Below are 8,602 nucleotides of genomic sequence, written 5' to 3'. Positions count from 1 at the left end.
TGCTTCTATTGAACTAAGACTACCTAGAAAACATGGAATTGTGAAACTTCCTGGATCTGATAATTTTTCTGGTATCTTATTCAACAGCACTACAGAACAATTAGCATTCATTGTAACAGCAGAGAGTTCTTTCATTTTCTTTCTATTTGTGATTAGAACTTTCAGGAATGTAGTATATCTTGGCATTCCTGAAATCACATCAATAAAAGGAATATTTACATTTATTTGTTTAAACATATCCAAGAATTTGGATTGCTCGGCTTCAAGTCATTCTTTTTTCATTTTACTCTGGTAAGGAAGTGGTGGTTGGTATGGTTTAACATAAGGCTTTGCCTTAACTGTGTTATCTTCATTAACCTTTTCAACTACCGACTCTGTTTCCTTCTCTTGCTCAGGTTGTGGTGCCTGTGTATTAGGAATAGAGTCATCAGAAATTACAGCATTTCAGGAGGTTTAAGTGTAATACCACTTCTTGTGGTAATGTCTTTAGCTGTTTCATTCCGGGGGTTAGCATTTGTATCGCTCAGTAGACTCCCCGGTTTTCTTTCACCTATCAACCTTGCTAGGTTGCTCACTTCTTGTTCCAGATTTTAGATGGAAGCTTGTTGATTTCTAAATGCTTGAGCATTTTGTTCATTAGTTTGTTTCTGAGATGAGAAAAACTGCGTTTGAGATTCAACTAGCTTCGACATCATATCTTCTAAATTTGGCTTTTTATCATCGGTTTGTGGTGGTTTATTTGGAAAATAGGTCTTTACTGGTTGTAAGTATTATTAGATACTTGTTGATTGCTAGGACCTTGTTAGTTGTTGTATTGAAGATTTCGGTTATAATACTGATTTTAATTGTAGTTTGGCCTGGGCGGTTGATAATTATTCTGATAATTATTTCCCGACCTTTGGTTCATGTATGAAACATTCTCTCTTTGTTCCATTATTTGTTCAACACTGAGACAATCTTTTCTCAAATGTGGTCCTCCACACTGCTCACAACTAATGCGTATTGCGTGAATATCTTTAGTCATCTTTTCCATTCGTCTCTCGAAAGCATCTATCTTTGTGAAAATGGAATCAAAGTCATGGCTAGAATCGGCTCTAGCCGCTTTAGATGAACGAAAAATATCTTTTTCTTGATGCCACTCATGTGAGTGCGATGCTGTATTATCAATAATTTTGTGAGCTTCGGTTGAGGTTTTCTTCATAATGAAACCACCAGCTGCTGTATCGATGTCTTTTCGTGTAGCGACGTCGACTCCTTTGTAAAATATTTGGACTATTTGATAAGTATCTAGACCATGTTAAGGACAACTTCTCAACATTTTTCTGAATCTTGTCCATGCCTCATATAGCGTTTCATTTGGCTTTTGTGCGAACTTGGCAATTTCTCCTTGAAGTCTCACGGCTTTAGATGCCGGAAAGAATCTTTTAAGAAAATTTTCAACTAAAACATCCCATGAATCAATCGCTCCTTCAGGTAATGATTCCAACCAATCTTTGGCTTCCCACTTTAAAGTCCAGGGAAATAACATGAGATATATCTGTTCATCTTCAATTTCTCTGATTTTAAATAGAGTACAGATCCTATTAAAGGTTCGAAGATGTTCGTTTGGATCTTCTTTTGGCGTACCACTAAATTCACACTGATTAGTTACCATGTGTAGGATTTGTCCTTTGATTTCATAATCTGGCGCATTAACGTCTGGTTGAATAATTGCGTGACCTTGGCCAGTGCGTGTAGCTTTCATTCGATCCTCCATGCTTTGAGGTTCCTTTTCTTCCATGATTGAAATGGTTGAATCTGAATCATTAGAAGATTCTGATTTAACGAGTCCTTCCTCGATAATTTCCGGATGGGTAATTTGTGGTTCAGGAGGAATAATTAATGGTTCAGGATCTCTAAATTGTCCTTGAATATCCTCCGGGTCCTCAATTGTGAAGTCGGTTTCAAAAATTGGATTATTGGAAATTTGAGTTGGAGTACTTGTTCGACTAGATGATGATTCTAAAGAAAAATCAACGGTGACAATATTGGATAGATGTCTTGATCGAGTTACATGTGGTGAACGTATGAAAGGTGGTGAACGTTGTGCATTCACTGAATATCCTATTAGTTATAAAGATAAAAATTATATAAGTTATCAAATTAATAGACTTTTCTGATTTTGCCCACGTTTCGATTAGCCAATAGATGTAGCAGGTAGCCAGGACCCTTTAAATCAGAAGCCCACAACTCGCCACTAACAAATCCAACTATTACTACGAACCAGAAAATTTTGGATGTCTATCAATTTAACCGCTTAAAATAATTTTTCGTCGAAATTTAAAGAAAATATAGAAAATTCTAGGTCCTAGAAACTAGAGCGTAGAAATGAAAAAGAAAAAGCGCGTCGAGAAATAAGAGTCGAAAAACAAACGTCGAAAAACAAACAGTCGAAAAATAAAAATAAGAAAGTAAAGCGTCGAAACTTAAAAGTCTAAAAACTAAATCTAAAAAGTTGCGTCTAAAGATATTAAAACTTAAAAGGAATTCTAAATCCAAAACGACAATAACTTAAAAAGGCACTAAAATCTATTAAATATAAAAGCGATAAGCGACATCGTAAAATTCTGAACCGCCTAGATCTTAATCTAAAGAAAAAGCACTTAAGGGATTTTACGGCAAAGCCTAAAAATCTAGAAATATAAAATAACTACGGAAAAAACTAAGTTTAAAACTAATTACGAACGAAAATTATAAACTACATACTATGTAACATCCCGCTTTTTTCCGTTTACTTTTCCGTTATACTATTTTAAACTCCGTTATATGCTTATAACATCTCCCGTTAATACGTGTTTTAAATTATCTCGTTTAGGTAATTCACGCACCCGAACGAAAGTTGAGGGACTAAACTTGACAAGGGATCAACCCTTGACTAGGTCAAAGGGTCAAACCCCTTTCATCCATTCATTTTCATCCTCATCTTTTACTACTTCCAAATCCTCTCAACATTCAATCCTTAATTCATCATCTAAATCCGATTTTGGAGGTTAACATCCAAACAAATTTACATATTTGGAATCCTCTCTTCATTCTCTACGTTTTGATACTAATTTCATCTCGATTGGGTCAAGACTAGCATTGTTCTTTGCACACGTTACTTGTCGAAGTACTTATTTGCCCTTGCGCTCAAGGTGAGATCATAGTCCCACTTTTACTCTTTTGCACTTACATTTGGGATGAGAAAACATAAACGTTTCTTTTTACTAAGTGAACACAAGTACAAGAAAACAAACATTCTACATACGAGTTTGAACAAAAATCCTCAATTCGATTATCATTAGTTACACTTGCCGGGTGTAAGCGAGAACTTATGTTATATGGCCATATGGGTTTGACAAACCCTCATTCAAACGGTTCGCTACCGTTTACGAATGAAATATATTTTCGAGAAACAGTGTATGTTCTAACACTATTGTGATGGGGTTCTATGGAAGGAATGTTAAGCATTGATAATTGGGTGCTCCTGAAACAAACTTTTGGAATGTATTACTATTATATCATTGTTGCAAATCTTGTGGTTCACTTGTACTTACTTACTCAGACCTATGATTTCACCAACGTTTTCGTTGACAGATTTCTATGTTTTTCTCAGGTCCTTGAACATTTGTGTGATACATGCTTCCGCTCATTACTTTTGATACTTGCTTGGATGTCGAGTAAACATGCATACGTGGAGCGTCTTTTGGCTACTTTCATTTGTGTCGCATATGTTTAAATTGTACTTTAAACTTTGTTATGTAACTAGTTGTCAAACTACCTTGTAAACCTTGAAACATCTTTACTTTTGTAATGAATGCGACATACTTTTGGTCAAACGTGGTTTTAAAGACTTATGACCACGTAACGGGACCTAAGTAGACGGCACCGTCAATGACGATTTTGTCGGGTCGATACAGATGGTATCAGAGCGTTGGTTGTAGGGATTTAGAGTTCATTGGTGTCAACCCCGAGTCATAGGGTACATTGGTGAGTCTAGACTACTGTAATGACCCGGACTTTTCCGATCGTTCTATACTTATGAGATTAATATTTACATAAATTAAACCTTACCAACATGATAAGCAATCCAAATTGTTGAGACTTATGTTTTTGAAAAGAGTTTTACACAACGTTTGACCGTCTAGTTTGACCGATTGATATCACGAACTATACAATATATGATAATTATACATACATATTTAACATGATCTAAGGATGTTTTAATATCTCATTTTGTATTAATAACAAAAAGTCATAAGTATATTTTGAAACTACTAACTTAAGTTTTCAAAACAATAACCATACGTAACGTTATTTGACATAAATACTGATGATTTATAATGTTTATACATATATCGTATAAGTAATGTATTTAATCATTTTTAAAGGGCTTTTATACATAAAACAATATAAGTATATTTACAAAAGATAGTTATATTTGAATTCTCGTTCCGTTTCCTCAATAATCCTATACGTATATCTAGGGTACTATACACAGCTTCTAGAAGTATTTACTATTGGTATATACCAATAGAAATCTTCAATTATTGGAATAATATGTCATTCATGACATAATAAATTTTAACTTATCTTAGATATTTTCACTAAAAACCAAATTTTCAAGCCTATAAATAAGCACCATTTCTAACTCATTTTTACACATTCATTTTCCAAATTTTACTTCCAATTTTCACACACACTTGCAAGAACTCTCTCAACTTTTATTTTACTACTTCTTTCCAGCAACTTTACATTTTAAACTTGAGGTAAAAACTCTACTTCAACTCTTTTTCAATTCATATATTTATAGCTATATATATAAGAGTTTATAAACTAGAACATAGTTTGAATGATTTCAAACTTGTTCGCAAACTAAATAGATCCTTCTAACTTAACTTTTAAAATACTTCAAGACCTGTAACATATCTTAATTATATGCTAACTTAACAAGGTATAACTTGGTTTTTCAAAGAACACCTTAAAAACTGAATCTACGGTGTCGGAGTGTAACCGGGGGCTGTTTTGGGTTGGATAATTAAAAACTATTTTGAACCTTGAATTGGAGGTTTATTTTATGGAAAAATGATATTTTCTATGAATATGATAATACATAAAAATTTCATGATTTAATTCAAAGTATATGTATTTTTAGAAAAATAATTATTTAAGGTTGTTTACATGATGGAAAATGATTAACTTCATAAGTTTCACTAAAGTTTGACCTACGACCTGTGATTTCGAATACAAACTAAGGTATTTACAGTTCATAGTCTTAAAGAGGGACTCGATCCAAGGAAGTGACAAGTTGAATCAACGAAAACGGAGTTGTAACGAAGAAACTATGACCAAAACGAGATCGGATATCTAAGACTTGTTTAACTTCGGGATTAATTGGGAAAAATTAAATAAAATCACATATTTCTAAGATAACATGATATTTTATATATATGTACTTATAATTTAATTTTATATGGTTCAGGATCACCCGCAAACAACACGAGAAGATTAATCATAAGATCCCATGTTTGTACGCAACACGTCATTTGACAACACCGGTACTTTATGTACGCAACACGTCATTTGACAACACCGGTACCGTGGGTCAAGATTAATCTCGACCAATACATATACGATGGGGTTTTATTTATTTCGTTAGGGGGTTTTATTTATTTCATTGCGGGTATATTAAACATCTAAAAATGAACCATTAAAATTGAATTACTAACAACGAACTGCTAACTACGGACTAAGGAATTATTCAAAGTATTAAAAGTATAACAAGTATATATATGTGACGTTTGTTTAAAAAGAAAAGGTATTGATATATTATATATGGATAGGTTCGTGATATCAACCGGAGACCAAGTCAAATTATATATATATCTTCAAGACGAAAGTGAGTATATAGTCCCACTTTTAAACTCTAAATATTTCGGGATGAGAATACATGTATTTTATGTTTTACGTTATGGACACAAGTAACTGAAAAATATATTCTACGTTGAGTTGTACCACTGGCATACTTCCCTGTAGCTTGGTAACTGTTATTTACAGCGGTATTGTAAACGCGAATCCTGTTGATAGATCTATCGGGCCTGACAACCCCAACCGGACTGGACGACCAGTATTCAACGGTTGCACAGTACTTCGTTTCGTGACTACACTTGGTACGGTGTAGTAAGATCTCATAATAAAGGGAATATGCGACGTGATTAAATGTTAAGTATGGTTACCAAGTGCTCAACCACTTAGAATATTTTTATTAAACTGTTTATATACGAAATCTTGTGGTCTATATATATATATTGCTGCCGGCATTAAACCTATATCTCACCAACTTTATGTTGACCTTTTAAAACATGTCTATTCTCAGGTGATTACTAAAGCTTCCGCTGCATTATGTTGAATTTGAGCAGGATCTTGCGTACGCATATTTGTGTCAAAAATAAAACTGCATACCCAAGGATTTGTGTTGTAAAATATGCTCGAAATCGTGTTGTTATCATTATATGTAAAGTTTGTAAGTCGAAGATTATCGCTAAACGATAATCATCTTTTTATTGTCTAAAGCTTGTAACAAAAATAATGGTTATGGTTTGTAATGTATAATATATGCAGTTTCTCTTTCAAAAATGTCGCATATAGAGGTCAATACCTCGCAATGAAATCATACGTTATCTAACACGTTCTTATGGTTAAGGACGGGTTATGACATGTGGTATCAGAGCGGTGGTCTTAGCGAACCAGGTTTGCATTAGTGTGTCTAACTGATAAGTCGTTAGGATACATTAGTAAGTCTGGACTTTGACCGGGTCTGATTTAAAAACCATTGCTTATCATTGTTGGTTAAAATTTATATGTAAATATTATGTAGTACTAATGGGTTAGTTGTTGTATGATAGATGTCGGGCTCAAAACTTGTTATCACATTCAGCGACTCCGAACCAGAATCTTCAGATGGTGTTCCAGTCATTAACCTATCCGATGACGAAAATAATATCTTTGGGGAAGACTCACAAATTCCGGATGAACCGACTATAGAGAACCCGGAAAGTGAACCCGAGGAGGAAAGTGAACCCGAGGAGGAAAGTGAACCCGAGGAGGAAAGTGAACCCGAGGAAGAAATACAGGAAATTACAAAAGACGAGTTCGAACTAGGAAAGAAACGAAAGGCTAATGAATTAGAAAATTCAAATCCCGAGTTTAGTAAGGATGATGTGGCACCAACTCCACTAGACACTACCACCCCTATTCCCGCTATTCCTATTCGTTCTATCCCGGCATCCAGTTCTTCAGCCCCACCGCCAAAATATAGGCAGACAGCTAGGATAAGCGTTAGGCCATTCCTTGAACCTAAACGTCCTAGAAAATAGACCAAACGATGCGCTGCCGTATTAAACCATGGGATCATATAATATTTTGTATAATATTATTAGTGTGGTTTGCTTAATGTTCGATGTAAGATAAGCATATGTAAAATAGTGAAGTGTGAAATGCAATAATTTTCCATGGTTAAGTATTATTTAGATGGTAGTAATTGATTCTGTACTAAGCTATTAAGTATGGACATTAACGGGTAGGTACTACCCTAGATATAATTATAAAACGCTAATAAGAAGAAAAGGCTTTTATAATAATACCTGGTTCATATTATTAATAAGCTATAATGTACTGTAAATATACACTACATCTATAATATTCCATGTGAATAATTATTTTCTTTTCATTCTTATAGAAGAATATGGCGCGATTGAACCGAATGACGGAACGAGAAATCCAGGAACTCATCAATCAACGAGTGAACGACAGAATGTTATGGGTCGAGGCTGCAAGAGGTGCTGCAGTTAACCCAAATCCACGTGTGGGGTGCACTTACAAAACTTTTCAAGCTTGCAAGCCCTCATCATTCAGTGGAACAGAAGGACCGATCGGTTTAACCCGATGGATAGAAAAGATGGAGACTGTGTTTAAAATCAGTGGTTGTGTTGAAAAGGACATGACCAAGTATGCATCATGCACTTTACAAGATAGTGCACTCACGTGGTGGAAAAATTATGTGAAGGCTGTAGGAGGAGATGTAGCTTATGATACTCCATGTGAAGAATTCAAAACAATGTTAATCAACGAATATTGTCCAAGGAACGAGGTTAGGAAGTTGGAAGATGAGTTACGAAGTCTGAAGGTTATTGGTACTGAAATCACCAACTACAATCAGCGATTCATGGAATTAGTTTTGCTATGTCCTGAATTGGTTCCAACCGAAGAACGGAAGATTGAAATGTACAAAGATGGTTTGCCCAAAAAGGTCAAGGCAAACGTTACAGCATCGAAACCTAAGACAATTCATGAAGCTATAACCATGGCAAACGAGCTAATGGATCAGGTCATCATGGATAAGAAAGCATCCAATACTGATGTGAAGGTATCAGGTAACAAAAGAAAGTGGAATGGAAATTATGATCGAGGTAACCAACAACAATCTTTTAAGAAACAAGAAACCATACAAGGTGCAGGTAGTGGTTCAAGCTTTGGTTACAAAGGACAAAATCCTTTATGCAACCGATGCCACAAACATCACTCT

At 34.7% G+C, this 8,602-nt stretch overlaps 1 non-coding gene across 1 annotated transcript; it reads left to right on the top strand.

The window, feature by feature from the left end:
- The first annotated feature begins 1,289 nt into the window (after positions 1 to 1,289).
- On the top strand, positions 1,290 to 1,396 carry LOC139860940 (small nucleolar RNA R71). The gene has a single exon (XR_011763565.1). It is a non-coding gene; the product is annotated as a small nucleolar RNA R71 (small nucleolar RNA).
- The last annotated feature ends 7,206 nt before the right edge of the window (positions 1,397 to 8,602 follow it).

Source organism: Rutidosis leptorrhynchoides, chromosome 7 (genome assembly GCF_046630445.1).
Source record: "Rutidosis leptorrhynchoides isolate AG116_Rl617_1_P2 chromosome 7, CSIRO_AGI_Rlap_v1, whole genome shotgun sequence".
In the NCBI taxonomy this organism is placed as follows: Eukaryota; Viridiplantae; Streptophyta; class Magnoliopsida; order Asterales; family Asteraceae; genus Rutidosis; species Rutidosis leptorrhynchoides.
The sequence above is the reverse complement of the archived record's forward strand: the minus strand, read 5'-3'. Positions and strand labels throughout refer to the sequence as shown.